The following is a 13,925-nucleotide window of genomic DNA, read 5'->3' on the forward strand; positions in this document are numbered from 1 at the left end:
GAGAGTGAGGCTTTTAAAACATAAGGCAGAGCATTGCATGTTTTTGCTCAAAATCCTCCATGGCTGTCACTTCACTGAGAGTAAACGTCAAGGTCTCTATAATCACCAAGAAGGCCCACCATGACTGGCTCCCTGACACCTCTCTGACCTTATCTCCTATCTCTCTCCCTGTCACTCACTCTACTCTGATCACACTGGTGTCTTGGCTATTCTTTCAGGCCTCCAGGCACCCCATGTCAGGGCCTTCGCTCCCGCAGGCCCCCAGATATCCACATGGCCCCTGCCTCAACTCCTTTGGTTTTTGCTCAATGTCCTTTCTCCATGAGGCCCAGGCCACCCCATCTCAGCCCCTTGGCACTCCTTATTTTCCTTACTTGGGCTTATTTTTCTTCACAGCATTTCTTACTTTTGAATATACTATTTATTTATCATGTTTATTGTCTGTCCCCCTCCAACCCCAACCCCACTGACATTGTCAGGAAGAATTTCAACAAGGATTGGAAAACAGGCAAGCAAAAGAAAGATCAAGCAGCAGCCAGGATTTTCACCACAGACCCTACCATTGAACCCTGGATATGCCACCTGCACAGCTGGCATCTGGCCTTGGCTGCTGCTGTTGGCTCTGCTGGCCCTGAAAACTCAGTGTTGCCACAGTATATGGCCAGAAGTGGAATTTTCAAGACCCCCTACTTCTTTATATCAATAGGCCCTGACCAAAGCAGCTGCACTGACGGCTGAGCCTAGGCCCTAGCAACAAGAGAAGCAAGGAAAGCAGGTATTCAGTACAATAAATGCCCATCAGAAAGGGAGTTCAATAATAAGTAGTCAAAAAAAGGATAAATGTCTACTATATTGGGGTATATTGGGCCATTAAGGACCCAAAAAGTCCTAAAAAGAAGGGATTGTCATAAGATTACTTTATCATAATGTAATGAAACATAGCTGTTTTGTTAAACAGACCAAGTTCAATAGGCTATAAGTAGAAAATAGGCTTATTCTTTCCCCTGCTGTTCTGTATAGTTTATTACTTCCTCAATCCCTGGATGAAATTTTAGGTGTGTCCCATAACTTTTCCAGTCATCATTGGATAACACAAATAATTCATCAGTCATTTTCAATGTGTGCTAGGAAAAGACATATGAAACTTCTAAATATTCCTAATTTATAATTTTTCATATCAATGGAGCAAAAGTCCTATTTAAACTCACTTGAAAGAGCAGGTTACAAAGAGAAACATAACTTTGTTTTAGAGGGTCATATAGAGCTCTTTAAAAATCAGCTTTGCTGAGAAATAATAATTTACATACAATAAAATTTAGCAATTTTATTTCTACAATCTAGTTTCATTGAAGTTTTTTTGAGATAATTGTAGGTTCACATGCAGTTGTAAGAAATATTACAGAGAGATCCTATATACCCTTAACCAGTTTTCCCCTAGTTGTAGCACTAATGATACACTAATGTAACACTAATGATTGTGATAATATAACATCATAACCTGATTATTGACATTGGTAACACCCCACTGATCTTGTTTAGTTTTCCCTGATACTCACTTGTATGTGTATATTTAGTTCTATACAATGTCATCGCATGTGTAGGTTGGTGTATTTATACCACAGTCAAGATACTGAAGAGTTCTATCGCTACAAGGACCCCTCATGCTGTCCTTTTATAACTACACCCATACTCCCCCCAGCGTACACACACTGAGTTTTCACAAATGTACACAGTTATATAATCATCTTCACCACTTTAATAAAAACATTTCTAACCCAGAAAGTTCCCTTACACCCTTTGCAATCAATTTACTCTCCCTCATTCTGCACCCTAGGCAACCACTGATCTGCCTTCTTTAACTGTAGTTTTACCTTTTCTAGAATTTCATGTAAATTTAGTCAACATAATGCTTTTGAGATTTACCCACGTTGTTGCAAGTATCAGTAGTTCATTCCTTTTATTGCTGAATAATAAAAAGAATGGATATATCACATCTTACTTATCTCTTCATCAGTTCGTAGATGTTTAGCTTGTTTTTAGTTCTTCGTTATTATGAACAAAGCTATAAATATTCAAGTCCTCTTGTGAACACGATTTCATTTCTCTTGGCCCAGTAGTATGATTGCTCTATGGTAAGCATATATTTCATTGTGGATAGTTTCTAAGGCTATAGCTTCAAGTTCACTGATTTTTCCTTCTTCAGAATCTAATCTCATATTACTACCATCGGTGTGTATATGTTTCATTTCAGATATTATATTTTTCACTTCCAGAAATTCCATTTGGAGCTTAAGTTTTACAAACTTCCATTTCACTCTTCATCCTGGTCATTTTCCTCTACCTTCTTGAACCTGTGAGTCATAATAGCTGTTTTAATGTTCTTGTCTTCTAATTCTATAATTTCTATCATTTATTGGTTTGTTTCTACTAATTAGTTTTCCATCTGGTTGTAACCCACATTTTCCTATTTCTGTGCTTGCTGCCCAAGGGAGCACTTCGGTGCTGGATATTGCAAATTTTACCTTGTTGGTTGCTGAATTTTATTATATTCCTTTAAATACCATTGGACTTTGTTCTGGAGCATGAATCAATTGTATCCTTTGAGGCTGACAGAGCAGCTTTTAGGGTAGGGTTAATTTGGCCTCACTAGTAAGGCTGAGAATCCTACTCAGTATCCCGCGTGTTAGGAGGTCTTTCCACTTTAGTTGGGGAGAACATGAACAATTCTCAGCTCTGCGTGAGCTCCAGGAACTATTCTGGAGACTCCTTGGCTGGAAACAGATATATTTGTTTAGGATTTTAAAGCACAACATCAAATGCAGAAACTGTAAAGTAAAAGAGTGATACATTTGACAACACAAAAATCTGAAACCTCTTCCTTGGGTTTCCTCTAGAATTCACTTCACTTCAGCTGTTGTTTCTAATTGATCTGAGGCCAGTTGCTAGAAGGAGAGTACCAGTGGGTGCTGAGGAGGCCCAGGGCCTGGGTCTGGGGCCAGCTCTGCCTCTCACTGTGTGACCAGAGGGTAGTCGTCCCCTCTGAACTTCAGTCTTCTGACCTGGAAAATAGGGGACTGGATAAGCTGTTCCCAGAAGTACTTCCAGTCCCGATACAGCCCACCCACCAACCAGGTGGTATCCATTTCTTGCTCATCTCTTTGCCTCTGTGATATCCAACTCTCAGGGACTCCACTCCACCCCAAAGCAGTCTTCTTAGTCCTTTTTCCCTTTTTAAATATAATTTAGTTTTTATTTGATTTATGGACTCAGTCCCAGTCACTAAACTTCATTCAGCTTGGATGGCTTATTGATTTTCAATAACAGTGGAGCAGAAAAATAAAGAGATGACAGCAGCACTTGGCTGCAGACCCAGGGCTGGCCACGGGAGGCAGGAATTAATCATCTCAGGGGTGATCACTCAGGCTGTCCCTGGCAGGGCAGCAACTCAGGGAGCTCAGCCAGCCTGGGACAGCACAGCAAGCCACACAATGATCGTCTGCTTGTGATAACATGAGCTCACCAGACTGTCCCATCTGAGTTCTAATCCCAGCATTGCTGGAGGTAAGTATTTGCTCACCTCTAGAGACAAGGAGCTAGAGGGAATCTGCACTATTTGGATCAGCAGGGAGGAGGAGACGGCCATGTACAAAAGTGCCAACATTAAGTAAGTAAATGCAAAGATAAACTGGTGATAAAAGATGAAAGGGATGTCAAGATTCTGGCTATGTATGTTGATTTCAGCATGGCTTCTCCTGGCTGCCTGCAGCAGCTAAAAACAGCAAGACTGATCTATGGCTTCCCTAAAGAAGTGCACCAAGTTTTCCTTGGCCTCTCAGGTTCCAATTTTGCATGGCCAGATCCTGACTGTGTGACTTTGTGCTGGTCACCTTATTGCTCTAATGTTTTACTACAAATGCATTTAAGGAGATGTCAAGGGGATTTTCAAAAGGAATTAATGCACTTCAGTATGGCTTCTCCTGGCTGCCTGCAGCAGCTAAAAACAGCAAGACTGATCTATGACTTCCCTAAAGAAGTGCATCAAGCTTTCTTTGGCCTCTAGACCTTCGCATGTGCTGTTCTCTGGATGATAATCCAGCCCTCCCTTTGCCTGGCCAACTCTTGCTTCTCCTTCAGGTCTCAGCTTACTTGTTGCCTCATCTGGGAAGCCTTTCCTGATTCCCCCACCCCACACTACCTCTGGCTAGGTACCCCTACCCCGTGCTCTCGCAGGTTCCTATGCTGACCCTGTTATGACATTCATCACACTGCATTACAAGGGTTACATCAACAGTGTAATAGCTTATTGTTACAGCAATAACAATGGTCTGTTTTCTTAACTGCAGCCCCTTCTTAACTCCCACTCTGCCAGGGCAGGGACTGTGCCTACGTTGTTCACTCAGTGTGTGGTATATAAGAGATAGTCAACAAATATTTGCTGAATAGATGATAGTTGAAAAGAATGATTTTCAACATTATTCGGTGATTAAAAAAATACTTATGGAGCACCAGCTCCACAGCTCCTGTAAGTAGGTATTGAAGTCATTAATTCCCTTTTAAAATCCCCTTGACATCTCCTTAAATGCATGTGTAATAAAACACCAGGTGACCAGCCCAAAGTCACACAGCCGGGATCCGGCCAGGCCAAATTGGAACCTGAGTCTGCAAATTCCTAATCCCAGTTCTGCCTCTTTCCTACCAGTGGAACTTGGCTGGTCTCTTCTATCCCAAAGACCCCACAGTTTTCTTTTCTGCATGACGAGAGGGTCATGCCAGATCAGTTCTTGACCTTTGAGAATTGATGAAAGCAATGAACTGTAACCCCTTTGCGTGTGCTGGAAATGCACACATGCACAGAAACATTTACACATAATTTCTTGGGTTCAAAGACCTCGTAAAACCCAGCCACAGATTAAGATGCCTTAAACTCACCAAAGGCCTTGCCAGCTCTCATAGTCTCTGGATGGTTTATGTTTCACCCACTGACACCGGTTTTATGAAGTGGCAAAATTTTGTCCACTCATTTTTCAAAGTCTCAGCCTCACCTCCTCTCCCCAGCCCAGTTGGCAGCAGTTTCTCCCTGCAGTGAGACCCTATTAGCCCCCAGACCCCAGAGCCCTGCCAGAATGTGGCTGTCACACTGAGTCCCAGTCCTGATTTATTCTCCATGGTGTCTCTCTGGATGAGAAGTTATGCATAACAGCAGGACTCAGCCCCTGATAGAAGAAATGGCCAAGTTCAATCCTTAACAGATAAAACCACTGCCGTTCAGTAATTCCATGGCTGATGAAAAATGTGATTTCCTTGCCACAGCAAATGTGGAAGGCGGGAGATGTAAAGATGCTCCCACTTTGGTCTATGGAAGAAACCGTAACAACATAAATCAGTGAGACAGATAACCTTCTCCTCTATTCATTATCTGGGCAGGCCAGAGTTAATGTGTTTGTTTTTTAAATCCTCTGTTGTCAGCCACCCTTCCCCCTCAAGGATGCCTGCACTTTCCTGAAACCCACGAGGAGCATTGCAGCAAAGAAATAGAACTTTCGGTTTCTGGAGATTATACTGATTCTCCAGGATCTTAAAGGTTAGGCTGAGAATTTTATCCTGTGGGTCAGTGAGTTTTATCTAGGGGCATCTAGGTGCAGACCCCTGATGAAGCAGCTGGTGAGGGTGTTAGAACCAGGGTCTCATGCTAGAAAGATCATTCTGGCTCTGGATGGGAGCCCATCAGAGGGGCCAAGAGGGATAGGGGTGCAGGCAGGTAGGGGGCTGTGGGAAAAGCCTGATGCAGTCAGGCGAGAGGGTTGAGAAGTCTAGGGAGCTATCTCCTCTTGTTCCTTATTGTTTCCACAATGGGGATGGCAGTGTGCTCACTAAAACTAGATGCAGATAGGACACTGCCCCTCTGCAGGTAGGAGCGTCCAAGGAGATGTAAGGGGAAGCAGTTGGGTGGAGCTTCTTGGAAGACGCTTTAGAAGAGGCTTCTAAACCAGTGGTGTCTTTTTGCCCTTCTGCATGTCTTTTTTCTTCCTGTCTAGAATGCAGATGAGATGGCCAGTGCTACATCTGCCTTCTTGCAACCACAAGGGAAAGGCTAAGAGAACCAGAGACTTCAGCTCGGACATGCTTAAGCTGCTGAGTCAATGCGAGACACTGCCTGCTTCTAGACTCATTATGTGAGAAAAATCCCTGCAGGGCATCAAGTGGAGAAGTTGTGTAGGTAGGCGGATTAATACATCTGGACTCTGGGGAGTCATCACATGGGGTTAATGGAAGACACGAGAGTGGGCAAGATGGTGCAGGGAGTGGATAGATAGATAGATAGATAGATAGATAGATAGATAGATAGATGATAGATGATAAATAGATGAATAGATGGATGTTGATTGATCAATGATAGATGAAGGGATAGAAAGACAGGTGATAGAGATGAATGAATGAATAAATGAATAGATAATAAATGAATGGGTGGGTAAATGATAGACATAGATAATATAGATTGATGATAGCTGATATAGATACTAGATGATGGATGAATGGATAGATTATATAGACAGATAATAGATGGATGGATGAATATATGATAGATGATATTGATAGATGATAGACGATATTGATAGAGGATAAATGATAGACAGAGAAAGTGAGAGAGAGAGAGAGGATAGAGAGAAAAGATGATGGTCCTGGAGAACAACAATCTTCAAGGAATAGGCTGAGGAAAAGTGTCTGCAGAGATAAAACAGCCAGAAAAAGAGAGTACATTTGGATACTGTGGAGTCCCAGGAGCAAGGGAGGATAGGGACTCTGTTAGTGGTGAGTGGTTAACAGTACAAATGACAGAGAGGGCCAGAGGCTGACACCAGAGAAAGGGACTTGGCAGTGATCCTGACAAGGACTAAAGGGAGAGCCCTGATAATTCCACCCTGAAATGTCAATGCTGGTCTGTCCAAGAGTTCTACTGTACTCTCCAGGCCCTCTCTGTGGGGCTGGGGGCACAGGCTGGTGGCTACCAGAAGTCCACATAGAGAACAAGAAAATGGAGAGCGAATACTTCCTTACCCCACTGCCTTGACTGGGATCTTTTTGGATATGGTTACTGTGATATGCTTCTTCCTATTTCCAGCCTATGTTCAGATGTGCTTGTTGACCTTGTTAGATTTGATTCTTCTTTGCTCAGAGGGTGTGTGGCTTTGGTGTTTAACACCAGCTCTGTCCCAATGCTCTGTGGGGCTTTAGGAAACTGGCTCAGCAAGTTGAAGGCAGAGCTCAGGCCTTCTGATTCCAAATTCTTCAGACCACCAAACCCACGCGTGGAATATTTCCTAAGTCTGGGTTTTAACAAGCACATCGAAATTGGCATGCTGCTGACAGTTTGCTGGCTTGGAGAGGGAACCAGGATATTTTTTGCAAATTGGGTACTCCATCATGTAGAAAAACTTCTTTTCAGGAGGTAAAACATCTGGAGGTATATAGCATGAAAGGAGACTAAAAGGCCAGGTTACATACTCAACACGCAGCTCTCTGGGTTTTAATGATGCTCAAAGATTTGAAATGTTCAGCAAATCTGTTTGTTGCTGCTCTGACTTTCGATGTTTCCCTAGGGAGATGCTGCTGGTTTTTTCTGTCTCGTTTAACCCAGTAGGATTCCTGGGGATGGATGCATCTTCTGAAGCTTGAAAAAAACTCTCCAGGAAAGCTCCAGATCTCAGCATTGAAGTCACAAAAAGATGCTTCTAAAAATAGAGAAAGCCTGGCAAGGACTAGGGCCTTGGCCTACTCAACCCAGACACACAGGCAGCCTTTTTCTTGATACCAAGCCTGAAGTTGTCTGGAAAGAGCAGCCCAGATTGGAGAGTATTTGGGACTTCTGCTCAAGGGCATAACTGCAATCAAGAAATCTAGCAATGAGCAAAAGACTGAAAAAAGAACAGAAATATGGTAAAGGGGAATATTGCAAAGCTCTGACTGCTTGGGTAGGATTTGACCAGAGACTTACAAAGGACTGGTGCCCACTCTTAGAGTCAGGAAGTCCAACTCCAGCTCCAACTTGCCACTGACTCTCTGGATGTTTAGCAAGTCTCTTTCCATCTCTGGGCTTCAGTTTTCCCATCTATAAAATAGGGATGGTAAATCCCAAAGCCCTATCTGCTTCCGGAATTGCTGGATGATAATGGATTTGAAAGCTGTACAGATGTGAGACATAGCACATATAAAATAACCCAATTCTCCAGTGAAGAGTGCCAGCTAAGCCCATCCAGACAGCCCGAGGGGTTCTATGGGCAGCTGTGGAAGAAGGCTTTTCCATGTAGAAACATGTGTGTTCCTCTGGAAATGACCCCCCTTATTGGACCCACTTAAGCGAGTGTTCACAATGATTCTGGTGGGTTATTCCTCAGTGTCTGAAGTTCAGCTGGGAATTGGCCTTCTCCCCCATCTAATCACCAAAGGGTTGAGCCTCAGAAGTCTAAGGTAGATACCTACCTTTCTTCAGCTCCAGGGGGTACAGTTGATGCTTGTGTTTGGTGTGATTAATTACAACAAAATGAGAAAGGAGACTTGTTGGCAGGCTTGTGTTCAGAGTTAGAGAAATTGACTTTGTCTTCAGAGTCTCTCAGCCAAGTAGTCTCAGGAGCTTCTGTGTGCAGGGGACAAACCCATTTCATGTGTTTAAGAAACATCTTGCCTGTTGGGAACTTCTGAACCTTGTATGTGAGTGTATGCACATGTGTGCATGTGTGAGTGTGCATATGTGGGTGTGCATGCATTACATATCTATATGTTCATGCAGGATGTATGTATATGTGCATGGGCTATGTAGGGGTATAGTGCACATGTGTGCATGTGTGTGCATTTGTATGTATGCACGTCCATGCATGTGTATGAACATGCATGTTTATGTGTGCATGTGTGTGTCCACATGTGTTTCTGTGGGTCTGTGTGCAGGCATATGTGTTTATTTATGTGCACGTGTATATACTCGCCCTCTCTCCTGAGCAGGGAGGCTTGCTCAGCTGCGTTGTGCCAGAGGGTGATTTAATAAGCCCTGGGTCTCCTTGTCCAACATGATGAGCTATGGAAATGGCAAAGCCTTTCCAAACCTGAAAGACAGATGAGTTCATTTTCAGGTTTTGCCATGAATCGGTGGTCCCTGGAATGGCTAATGGCTCAGAGAGGCAGCATTTGCATCCAGCAGAGCCAGAGCAGATGTGGGATTACTGGATGAGGGGTGATTTAGGATAGTTATTTAGGAACATCTACCATTTTCCAATAATGGTTGAGAAATTGCCTCTCCTGAGAAGAGAAATTTCAAAAGGGCGTGGAACAGCAACGGGGAGGTAGAGAAAATGCAGACTCCTCTAGTCTGAGCAGCACAGCTGCAGGCGTCCAGAAAGCCGGGTGTCCCAGACCCCTCTAGGCAGATTGGCTCCATCGATCGCCTGGTAGCCCTCCCCCTGCACCCCGGTCTGTGCACATGCTCATCTCCCAGAACCTCCCCCCGGGGCACCTCCCAACATCTATCTGATGAAATTAGTATTTGAAATACAATAAAGTGATTAGTTCACTGGACTCTGACAAACATATTTAATCTTGGCCGATCAATAGTGTCAGAAAACCAGCACCATTAGTTACATTATCCTCTGGACCCAGAAAAACAAACAGCCTAATTGAAGAAGGCAAACTCCCAAGGCCTTCATTTCAGCCCAGACACTTCCTACCTTGTGCTTTTGGCAGGCTCTGATTTGAACATTCGCCATACCCACTTTCCATGCAGCCATCACCCCTGGGACCCTCCCTGGGCCTCCATTTCCCCATCTGTCAGTACAGTGCAGAGACTAAGAGGAGAGACTCTGCTGTTCAACCAATTCAAATCAGCTTCACTCACTGGCTGACTGTAGCCAAGTGACTCAACTTCTCTCTGCCTCATTTTCTTCATCTATAAAATGGGGATGTCGACTCTAGTGTCTGGTTCCTTGGGAGGTACAGGGAAAGATGCCTGGCCTGGGTTCTTGTCAGGCCACAGTTTGACCACTTTTACGCCTTCCCTCTCTCAGGCTCCCCATCTATAAATAAGGAAGTGAGATGGAGCATCATAAAGTCTCCTGCAGCCCTGATGTTCCACGAGCCTCTGAGCCAAATGTCCTTGTTGATGTGCTTGGGAGTTACTACAAGTGAGCTGGGGTAGGAAGTCTAAGTGATCTCAATAACCCAATGGAGGTCTTTTTTTTGTTTTGTTTTGTTTTGAGATAGAGTCTTGCTCTGTCACCCAGGCTGCAGTGCAGTGGTGAGATCTTGGCTCACTGCAACCTCCACCTCCCAGGCTCAAGCAATTCCCATGCCTCAGCCTCCTAAGTAGCTGGGATTACAGGCGTGCACCACCATGCCCAGCTAATTTTTGTATTTTTAGTAGAGATGGGGTTTCTCTATGTTGGCCAGGCTGGTCTTGAACTCCTGACCTCAAGTGATCTGCCCACCTCACCTCCCAAAGTGCTTGGATTACAGGCGTTAGCCACCACCCCTGGCACAGAGGTTGTCTTTGAGGCAACATAACTGGTGGTTTTGGACTTAGCAGGGTAAAAGGGTAGTGCTAGTAACACAGGGAACCATGCCATCTGGCTATGAAATAAAATCAATTCCACTTCATCTCAGCCCATGAAGCCCCAAAGGCCTGATATCCACAATGGGTCTGTTGGTGCCAGAGAAAGGAAGTGCCTCCCTCGCTCCTTTGTCCAGCACTTGCTAGGTGTCATCTCTGTGTCTGACCTTGTACTGGGAATAGAGGCACAGGGAAGGGCCAACCATTGCCCTGCAGCGCCTCACAGACTCATGAAGAACCAACTCTAATATGAGGCTGTGTTAGTTTCCTGTGCCTGCTGCAACAAATTATCACCAACTTAGTGACCGAAAACAACACAAATGTATTATCTTACAGTTCTTTGGGTCAGAAGTGCAATGTGGGTCTCAGTAGGCTAAAGTCAAGGTGTCAGCAGGGCTGTGGCCCTTTCTGGAGGCTGTATGGAGGAATTCATATACTTGCCTTTCCAGCTTCTAGAGGCTGCCCACATCCCTTGGCTTGGTGGCCCCACATCACTCCAATTCCACTCCACTTCCACTTCTAACATCATATCCCCTTCTCTGCCTCTCATACTCCTGCCTCCCTTTTATAAGGACCTTTGTGAGTAATTGGGCCCATCCAGATAATCCAGAATAATCATCCCATCAAAATTTTCTGAACTTAATGACATCTGCAGAATCCCTTTTGCCATGTAAGGCAATATATTCCCAGGTTTCTGGGATTAGGACATGGGCATCTTGGGGAAGTGGCATTATTCCACCTACTATAGATACCACATTCCCAAAGCTGGGGGGGAAAAGAAAACACAGGGATTCACTTTCCTCAATAAGGTGCCACCGGAAATGGTCTCTGAAGCATGAGTAGGATTCAGGCTTTTGGCGAAGGGAGGAGAACACTTCAGACAACAGGAACAGTAGGAGCAAAGGCCTGGTGGTTCCAGGGGGCATAGTATGTTTGGAGAACATCATATCTGGAAACAAGCAGCTGAAACAGCAGAGAGGCAGAGGCCAGCACACTGAAGGCCTTGTATGCTATGCTTTGGGGATGGGAAACCACAGAAGGGTTTTAAATGGAGCAGTCAGATCAGACCTGAATTTCCTGAAGGTTACTCTGGCTATAAGATAGGGGATTGATAGGAGGGGGTAAGGTCAGAAACACCAATAAGAAGGCTGCTATGGAGGTCCCGATAAGATGATGAAGCCTGAAGTAATTAATTGGCAGGGACAGAATTATCAGAGGCAGGAAGTGTGGTACTCAGGACCTGGGATGATTGGATATGGGGTGTGAAAGAGAGGAGAAGTCTTGGACTACTTGTGGGTCTCTAGCTTGGGTGTGTGGCTGGAGAGCAGAGCTGGAGCCTGTAACTGAGAGAAGAGTCTTGTCTCTAAGTCCTTTCTTCAGGATGGCCACAGTGTCAGGCGCTGTGAGTGTGCCTGCATGCTTCCGTGCTTGCGTGCTTGTGTACTACTGTCCCCACCGTGACTGGGGCGAGGCCTGGCTGTCCTGCTCCAGGAATGGCTGCTGCTCCCCTGCAGAGCAGAACACTGATACTCAGGGGCCTCTGTCTGCTGGCATGCTGCCTGGGCTCCAGAGGCATTTCCACATGCTGTAGGTCAGGGCCCACTCCTTTTCCCAGAGGGGCATAATCCGTACTCTCTCCAGGATTGATTGTTGTTTGAGGAAAATCCACCTGCTTCCAATTACTCTGCAGGTCAGGCTGATAAAATGTTGGACTGAAGGTAATTTCCAATGAAGAAAATGTGTTGGCTTGGAGTGTTATTTAAAGAGAACCATCCACTGCACAAACACCTCCTGAGAGGAACTCCGTGGGGAAAGGGGCTTGAGCCCCTAGCCCTGGCTCCGGTTCCCCAGCCTGGGGGATTTGCCAGGGCTCAATTGGAAAAGACTGCAGGAGTCACCTGAGCTCAATCCCTCCCTTCCATTCATTCCATTCAACAAGAAACAGAGCACCGTGGTGGTCAAGCCATAAGCTCTGGGATCTCATAGCCACAGTTTCTGAATCCCAGTTCTACCAGTGACTGCCCATCAACATTACCCTCGTTGGAGTATCAGAGGAAAGCACTAAACCTTTGCCCTTTTGTACTTAGGACTTCTCCTGGACATTTCTTACCCTTCAAGTTTCCTCCTTAATAGGAATATATGTGGGGGATGGGGAAAGAGCAATTAACACCTTTCCAGTCCTTGAGTGACCAGCCTGCCCCCTGCCAATTACTGCATCAGGACCCACCTGCTCTTGAAAGGGCTGACCAATTATCAGAAATAAGTGTGAAAGCTAATCTGCAGCCTGGAGCCTCATTACCTGCCTCTCCATCAGCTTAGAGGGGAGGGGAGCCCGAGTCTCCACTCCCTGCAGTGGGAGTGGGAGAATCAAGGAAAGAAGATGAATTTTCTGAGAGCTCTTCCACCTTCAAGAAGGAAGGGGGCTCATTCTGCACTGCCATTATAATGAAGCAGAGGCTTGTGCATTTTTAAAAACTTACATATGCATGTTTCCGGAAAATAATGCATTTAGGTATTTGCCTATATTTCTTCTAACTGTATTCTCCCTCTGAGTTCCAAGTAAGAACCCAGCCTTTTCTCTCCTTGACTTGGGAGGAGCCGCTTGCAGGCATCAGTGCATCAGTTACTTCTTGGCTTTTGCTTTACCAAAAGCCTGAGCTGCTTGAGGGTTCGGTGCAAGAGAGGAAGGGAGACAGAACTGGCCTGTGAGAGTGGAGATTTGCCATGGCTGGGAGCAGGACCCATTCCTCAGCAGTCCTCAGAGGGGAGTGACTGGGTGTTCCCAAGGAGACTGGGTGCTGCCTCCACAGCATCCAGGCTCAGCAAAAATTCCTGGGCACCACAGATGGCACAGAGGCCTCAAGGCTGCTGGCAGTGACCACGTGCAGGTCAGGGGGGCAGCTGCCAGACAGAGGGCTGGGAGCAATTCTCCCCTTTCCCCTGCACCCTGTGGGCCTGGGGAGGGTGAGATGCCTCTTTCAGTTTCTGAAATGACTGAGCTTGAGTGTGTACCCCCATCCTGACAGGGGTAGGGGAGGGGATGGAGGCTGTGGGTTTAATTTAGTGAAAATAAAGTAACATGATTTGTCTTGCACATTCACGTTTTTAAAAGAAGATATAGGGTGTGAAGGTTAGCAGAAGAATAGGCCATTCCAGGACTCTGGTTTGGGTCACTGGAAGCCAATATGAAAATGACCAGAAAGAAATTCACTAAATGTTAACAGTAGTTTTCTCTGGGTAGAGGAATTATGGGTGATTGATATTCTGTTCTTTTGTACTTGATATTCTGTAAATTTTTTCTAACAGGACATTTTACTTCAGTAATAAGAAAAAT

Source organism: Pongo abelii, chromosome 13 (assembly GCF_028885655.2).
Source record: "Pongo abelii isolate AG06213 chromosome 13, NHGRI_mPonAbe1-v2.0_pri, whole genome shotgun sequence".
Classification (NCBI taxonomy): domain Eukaryota; kingdom Metazoa; phylum Chordata; class Mammalia; order Primates; family Hominidae; genus Pongo; species Pongo abelii.